Source organism: Jaculus jaculus, chromosome 14 (assembly GCF_020740685.1).
Source record: "Jaculus jaculus isolate mJacJac1 chromosome 14, mJacJac1.mat.Y.cur, whole genome shotgun sequence".
NCBI lineage: Eukaryota > Metazoa > Chordata > Mammalia > Rodentia > Dipodidae > Jaculus > Jaculus jaculus.
The window spans coordinates 37,149,966-37,158,155 of record NC_059115.1 but is presented as its reverse complement, the minus strand read 5'-3'; the positions used below and the strand labels follow the sequence as shown (position 1 = coordinate 37,158,155).

At 38.3% G+C, this 8,190-nt stretch overlaps 1 pseudogene; it reads left to right on the top strand.

The window, feature by feature from the left end:
• Nucleotides 1-6,310: 6,310 nt before the first annotated feature.
• LOC101606921 lies at nt 6,311-7,569 on the top strand (annotated as a pseudogene).
• The last annotated feature ends 621 nt before the right edge of the window (nt 7,570-8,190 follow it).

Below are 8,190 nucleotides of genomic sequence, written 5' to 3'. Positions count from 1 at the left end.
TATTCCCTGGAAATTTTCTTTCTTTTTCTAAAAATCACTGTTTATTTTTTTCCCCCAAGGTTTACTTACCTGTTTAGAAGGCCATATTTGCTACTATAAGAAATACAGCTAATGGTGGCTTTTCTCAATGTGTAAATCAGGTAAGAGTAATTTTTACTCATATGATTTTTAAATCTTTATCTCTCCCTAAGGCTTTGATCATATTTTAGATTATGTAACTCCCTCCTACCTTCTTATTGGTCTCTGCTTGCGTCTTCATGCTTTCAGCCTTCCACATCCAAACTAGTCTGTCTTTACTTGGAGTTTCCCTGAGAGCCAGCTTGATTCTGGAACAAATCTGATAAGCCCCTTTGCACTAAAATGAAGGTAGTGATAAGGCAAAGTGTTTCTGTAACACAGGCAGCCTTTGCATTTTGTAGAGGTTTAGAAACTTCTACCAGCAAAGCCTCATCTTCCTGAAGAGAAAAATTGAAATTCAGGCAAGTTAAGTGACCTGCTCTGCAAAACTGACTTTAGTTTTTGTCATAAGATTAGAGTCAGGTGTTCTATTTATGTCTCATCTAATCTCACTACATCAGTTTCTCACACTTGAGTTATGGTGGGTTGCCTCATTTACAGATTTTGCTACGTATGCACAAACCTCTGGTGCTGACTACCTAACAAAATCTGACTGTCTTAATATTCTGACAACTCTGAGTTTTGGAATTGTGGATTTGAAATTTTATATATTTGTATATGCATATGTACTTGCATCTGTATTATAGTATTCAGTAGAACAAAGCCTTTTTTAGTGGAAAAATGAGGGTTGTCTATAGGCTAACTGAAATTATCTTGAGGTGTGAGTTGAAATTCCCTGAAGAGGCTATTCTGATGGACTGCAAACTGATTGATTAGAATTTCCATAATTGTGTAGAGTTTGATTGTTGTAGATCAGAGAGCCAAATTCACTTTTGGCTGTCTCTCATTCCCTTAATAGTCATGTATCACCCACCTCTGTATCTGATCTAATCTCTTGAATTTTAGATAAAATTTTTGGAATATATAACTAAACTTGATATGCCCCACTTCTGTCAACCCCAAAGCCAAGAATGTAATCAGGTTGAATCTAAAGCTGACAACAGAGATTGTCCAGTTTTTCTATAACCCCCTTATCTGATGTCCTCACTAATATATTTGTGGCATACACTGATTTATGACCATCTTTTGTTCCATGACTATAAGAGTCAATGAAACTATTTCTATAGTGGAACATGAAATTCAGGGGAATCTGGATCCGGGTTCCCACATCATGGTCACTCATATTTGGCTCAGAATAAATTATTTCTTACTGTTACTGTTTTGAGCAAGAGTTTCATTTTACATTGATAGATACTGCCAGTAGGGTGTTGATGTTCTTGAAGAAAATAAGAAACTGAATTACACCAGTGATCTCTTTCAATGCCTGATTTCTTACAAGATATTGGCAGTTTGGCTGGCAGCTGCAAAAAAGAAGAGAGGTTTTATATAAGTTATCCCACAGAGGTAGTGGTCTACCCCATGACGTCAACTGTTTGAGGGTTTTAAAATGTAAATATTTGAGGTCAGAGAACAGCAATAGGTATAAGGGTCAATTACCTTCAAGGTAAGATGCCTCTGTAAATATTCTTCAGATAGAAGTTTTTTAGAAGATAAAAATCAGTTGGTTCACCTAAATGCTAGACACCTTGTAGTACAGGATAAGGTAAAAGCCATGGGCCTTTTCTTTAAGAAGGATTTGTCTATAAGGAAGAGATAAGCACAGGCAAGCAGGGACAAGTTCCACTCTGCCTACAGGTGCTTTTCTAAAGACAGTGCCAGTCGAAGGAGTAAAAGCTGCCATCTGATTGAGCGTAGAGGAGTCAGGGAGAATCAGTTGGGAGCCTACATTGGAACTAAGCTTTCAAAATGAAGCATGTGAACAGGCTACGAGGGTGGACATGGGGCATCAGAAGAACACTTGGAAGCACAGTTCCTTGTGTGACTGCTCATTTCGACTGTGGTGCCTCTCAGATCCCATGGAAGAGTTTGGCCTCAACTGTGGTATAAGGAATGAGATAAGTGTTGAGATCTTGGAATTCTTGGATGTAATGTTTGACTTAGTTTATATTATAGGGAAGCTGAGTTGGTGAGAGAATTTATTCTCCATAGTTTCATACTATGATGCCTGAACCCTCACCCATCCTTCTGTGGGTGGAGTTGCATTTTCCTGATTTTTCTTGAGAAGTTTCCAGGTCCACAATGAAAAGAAAACATGCCTAGCTATATAACTTCCTTTAAGTCATTATCACTGTGTATAGGGTGCCTCACAGTATATTTCAGCCTTTTTGTTTTACATAACACAGATTAGTTGAGAGCATGCTATGAATTGGCTTCTCATATGTACTTTATCTTGAAAACACTAATACTGTTCCAGTGAGAAAGACCTATTTCCAAGCTTTGGCAGGTAGCCTCTGTCCTTTGTTTGATTCACCCATCCTTAGACCTTTCATGTATAACAATTCCAGGATACTTCCTGTAACAATAACCAGTGCTCAGGTACAGTCCCATACTAATGACTAAAAGATGCAGGAGAATAAATACTCCTCTTCCTTAGCTGTGATTAATTAGCTTTGGAGTAAGACATATTCTGTCTTCAAAGTTAGTGTACATGTGAGCTTTCCCTCTGTGGACTCTACTTGGTTTCATGATTCTCTTTATTTCTGCTCTGCTTTTATACTGTACTATTTTTCCCTAGGAACACTTCCTAATAAACCTAAGTTTTCATATGGGTTGTTATTTCCAAGTTGGCTTTGGGGGAGCTCTGTCTATTTTAATTTTACAGTTATGGAAGCTAAGGCCTGGATAGGTGAAATAATTGTTCAAAAGCCACTGAGCCTGCTAACTGGCCACCCTGGGATTTTTTCACTTGAGCACTGGGGTTTGGCTTAATTTGAAGAATAGTATGCAGAAAGGGTTAGAGAGTCAATGGGGTACCAAAAAGATGCTGACAGCATAGGAGTGTCTGAGGAATATGAGGCTTGGGTAGGATGACTTGGAAATAATGCTCCAGTATCAAGTTGAAAATCATTAGGAAATATATAGGAAAATGTGAGGTCACAGTTATAGTTGCCAGCACTTGGGTAAGAGGCAAACAGGGCATTGCTTTTAGCAGATTTAGGTTATACAATCCAAGTTTCACTTAACATGCTGATCAACAGGCTTCATGGTAAGACAGACCTGTTGTGAATTTGGTGTGAGGCTCTACCTAATTTTGACATTTTTCATATCATTACATATATTTACCCTCACTGTGTCTGGCATGTAGCACTAAGTACATAATAGTCAGTACAAGTTCTAAATCTTCTCAAGTGTTGCTGTCCTTATTTAGAGCACACATAGGTAGAGAGAAGGAAAACAATCTGACATAGTTACAGGGCAGAGTCTTTTCAACACTCCATTATCTGATGTGGTGACTATAAATTTCCACTTACTTTCATATCATGGTGGTTGTGGGCTATCCTGGAAATACAACCTGCATGCATATTTATGTCTATGTGTCTTTTTGTTGTTTGTCTGATTTTTTGAGACAAGATTGCACCATGCCCCCAGACTATCCTGGATCTCTGTATAGCCCAAGCTGGCCTCAAACTTGAAATCCCATCTTAGTTTCCAAAGTGCTGAGATTTCAGTATATATCATCATACCTGGTTTATGTCTATGTTTATAACTGGAAGGGCTATCCAAAGATCCAAATTGTAGATTTGTGTGTTGGGAAAATCCTGTTTACTATAGGAAATCAAGGCTCACATTTATCAATTCATTAATCATCCAAGTTTTAGAACAGGAAATAAAAGATTTTTATAAAAACAGGTACAAGAAACTATGACAGCATATAGTTTTTTAGATCTCTTATTTACCTGAAGTAACCTGAAAACATTGTTTTATTCTCACTTATCTTCAGATCCAATAAGGGCTGCTGCTTATCAAGCTCTGGAAATGGCGCCTGCTATAATGTTGTTGGGTCCTATTCATTCTCTTCCTTCAATGCTGCTCTGTGCACCTGGCATTCCCTGACTGGGTGTGCTCCTGGACTTCAGGGACCCTTATGGGTGACACTTTAAGATCAGTTTTGTGGATTTTGTAAAGTCTTAAAATGTATTTTACACCAGGCATTTGTGAAAAGCCTGGCACAGGAATGTTTCAAAAGTACAAAAAAAAGGATAAACCCTTTGTAATGCCAAAAATATTTGAAAGCAAGGCAGGTCATCATTGTTTCAATCTAAAACCTCTCTAAGCAGCTAACATCATCCTGTAGTAATCAGAGAGACCAAGAGGTTACTGTGTCTATAGATAAGCAGAGTTTTATCCCTTGACTATTTCCCTCAACCTCTTAATATTCTTGAGTAAAATCGTATGGAAATGACACAATTTTGATCTCTCAATTTCATTCATTATCCATAAAACGGAATTTTTATAGAATAGTAAACCAAAAGACTTAGACTATTAATTTATCTTTAGTGAATTCAGAGTTCAACTTAGCAGAATTGATAGTAATTCATTTTATTTCTTTGTGCTTCAATGTACTTAGCAAGGAAAGAAATTTAACATGAACATGTCCTATTTTATTCAAAGTAATGGGGAAAATTCCAAGTTAGTCTTTTCAGAAAACAACATTTACATTGTTTTATTTGACAGAGCAAGCCATAGACATGGCTATATTTTTCATGCAAGTGTGATTTTTTTTATTTGTATCTACCTAATATTTTATATCTATACTTTGAAGTTCCTTCCTGAAATAGATAGAACAGGTTAAAAATTTAATCCAGATGTAATGGAAATTAACCAGAATAAGATAAAATTCCAAATATGGCAATTGCCAAATAATGTCTACAACTGGAAGCCAGTAAACTATATTTGTATATGCTAAATCAGGCTATTTAAAATAAAGACTTATTGGTATACAACAACATTAATTTGCTTACATTTTCTCTGCTATTTTCCCAACAGAATGTCAGAGTTAAATAAAATGGTTATAGTGATGAACATATGGCCTGTAAACCTGAACTTCCTATGTTACCTTTGAAGAAAATATTTGCTTGTCATGGACCTCTGTCATAGATCTAGAGAGAACAGCCTTTGTTGATCGTTCCTAAAGAATCCTGGATGGATTAAGATGGAAATAGATGTATACATTAGTTTAGTTAGAACTGTGATTGCTGCAAGAAATAGGCAATGGGGAAACTGGCTGCTTACTGTCTGTGTTGGTACTTGTGAGCTCCTGCCCCCAGCAGCCTAAAGAACTGATAGGCCTATTGATAAGTACCCTAGTGCCATCTTTCTGATGTTGAAGCCATGTAGAGAATCACTTGGGGAGCTTCCATGAGGGTTTGTGAGACTTGGTGCAGCCCTGATTTCCATGGATTAAATATTTTCTGAGCATACTGCTCCACCTTACACACCTTCTCCAAGTGAGATGGCTTTATGTGGAATATCTCACTCAGTTGGGAAGGGCTGGCCATTTATAGGCAGGCTGATCATGTTCATAGACTAGCTTTACAAATTTCATCTTTATCTGTTGTCTCTGCCAAAGAAAACTGGTGTTGTGTGGATAAAACCTAAGTTTTCCATCATTAAAATTGAACAATGACCATTTTAATAATTTCCATTTAATTTATAGGGGGAAAGTTAATGGGTACACTCTAAATTTAAAAATTTTCTAAACTGTTAGATGCCTTCTACCTTCATTTTTTAAGTTTTGGATAGTAAACCAGGGTCTTTTACTTGCTAGATAAGTGCTCTGCCACTATTCTGTATCTTCAGTTCTACATATTTTGGTGGGCTCACTAGGTACATACACAGGTTCTGTGTTAGTAGACTAGAATAAGTTGATAAAAAGTAAGATTATCTTCTATTTTCTAATGAAACCTATGTGCATTAGGCGCAGCTTAAACAAGTAATTGCTATCTATTCTGTTTTAATGTCCAAACCCCAACTCTTTTGCCCACAAACTGCATAATTGTCATCTGATTGTAAACTTAGTACTCCTGATTTTCTCTTACATATAAAATTGGAAAATAACTTTTATGAGGACCTACAAGACTCAAATCATGTGGGATATTGCCTGCACATTGGATATGTGAATAAATACTAGTACCTATTATTTAAGCTACATGTAAAAATAAATCTATGTTTGAATTGGAGAAAGTTCCATGAAGGAAAAAAAGGTGAGGTATCCATGAGAAAGTAAACAAAAAGATAGAGGGATCTGGAGAGATTGGTCATCAGTTAGAGACACTTGTCTTTTCTCCAACCAAGCAAGATGCTGAGAAGAAAGAAGGTCAAGGGGAAGATGGTGGCCACGGCGCCCAGTGTCCTAAAGAAGCAGAAAGCCAAAAAGGTCGTAAGCCCTCTGTTTGAGAAAAGGCCCAAGAATTTTGGCATTGGAAGGTCATTCAGCCCCAAAGGGACCTCACCCGTTTTGTCAAATGACCCGGTTACATCCATCTACAGCTGCAAAGGGCTATAAACGACTGAAAGTGCCGCCTGCAATCAACCTGTTCACCCAGGCTTTGCACTGCCAAACAGCTGCCCAGCTGCTGAAGCTTGCCCACAAGTATGGAGCAGAGACTAAGCAGGAGAAGCAGCAGGAGCCAGAGGCCTGGGCTGAGGAAAAAAAGCTGCTGGCAAAGGGGACTATGCCACCCTATCCTTCGAGCAGGGGTCAACACTGTCATAACTTTAGTGGAGAAAAAGAAGGATCAGCTGGTGGTTACTGCACATGACATAGATCCCATGGAGCTGGTGGTGTTCCTAACTGCCCTGTGTCGCAAGATGGAGGTCGCATATTGCATTATCAAGGGGAAGGCCAGCCTGGGGCAGCTGGTCCACAGGAAGACATGCACAGCCATTATCTTCACACAGGTCAACTTGGAAGACAAAGGATCATTGGCTAAATTGGTGGGAGCTATCAGGACCAGTTATAATGACAGATATGATGAGATTTGTTGCCGCTAGGGTGAGGGGACAATGTCCTGGGTCCAAAATCTGTGGCTCGCCTTGCTAAGCTAGAAAAGGCAAAGGGCTAAAGAACTTGCCACCGAGCTTTCTCGACATACACTGCCCTTCAAAAAAAAGAAAGAAAGGTTAAAGATCCAAGTTTGCTTTCCCAGTACCCACACACTGCCAGATGCACAAAGTGGACCTGCACGTAGAGTTCATTTGAAGTGGCTAGAGGCTCTGGTGGACCCATTTTTTCTCTCTCCTTGCAAACAAATCTCTCTCTTTCCCTTTGCATATAAATACAATTAAAAAAAATAAAGATAGAGGTGATTTTAAGTAGTATGGAAATACTGCTTTGAGAAATATCTGGGGTTTAAGTTAGCATGTGGACTTGGGAAGAACACTGTGGCCAAAGAAGATGGCATGTGCAAAGGTGTCACGGAACAGAGAAGACCTGAAACAACACTGTTGAGAGTGGACTTCAATGAAGGCTCCATATGGGGACGTGGTCTCTACCTAAATGTGTTCAGTGATACAATGTGCAGAGAAGCACATGGAACAGTGCAAGCATAAAGTGACCATGTGATGTGTATCAGCCATTATTATTATTGATATCATCATTACTGTAACAAAAAGGGTTTTAATTCTTCTTTGGTATTCCTTGTTAAACATTTGTTTTCCTATAATCTAAACTGACATATATTATAATATATTATAATATATATAATATATATATTATATATATATAATTTTAGACAAAGAACAAAAGTTGTTCTGATTGTTCAAGAAGAGCTTTTTGAACTTTTCCCTGGGCGGGGGGGGGGGGGTGCATCTTAGGATCAGTACAATAGTGTAACAGGTAACATCTTTGTCCTTCCTGAGATCTATATAAAGGAATGTTGCACCATATGACCCATAATGCCTTGGATTTGACAGAACATGATGCCTACCTCCATAATACTAATCCAGCAGGCCCACTCTGTTTGAATTTCAGGTCTCATGCAATGTTTCACTTTCTTCAACAAGTTCATTTCCTTAAGGTGTGAAAATAGTTTCCTCTCAATTCAATGATATATTTTACACTACAGAAGGATTCCTGGCAGGGCTATCCCATCTGACTGTCATACTATGTAGGGCACAAAGGTGCCAGCTAAAGGAGGTGCTAAGATCTCTGGCCAGTGTTTCCTCTATATG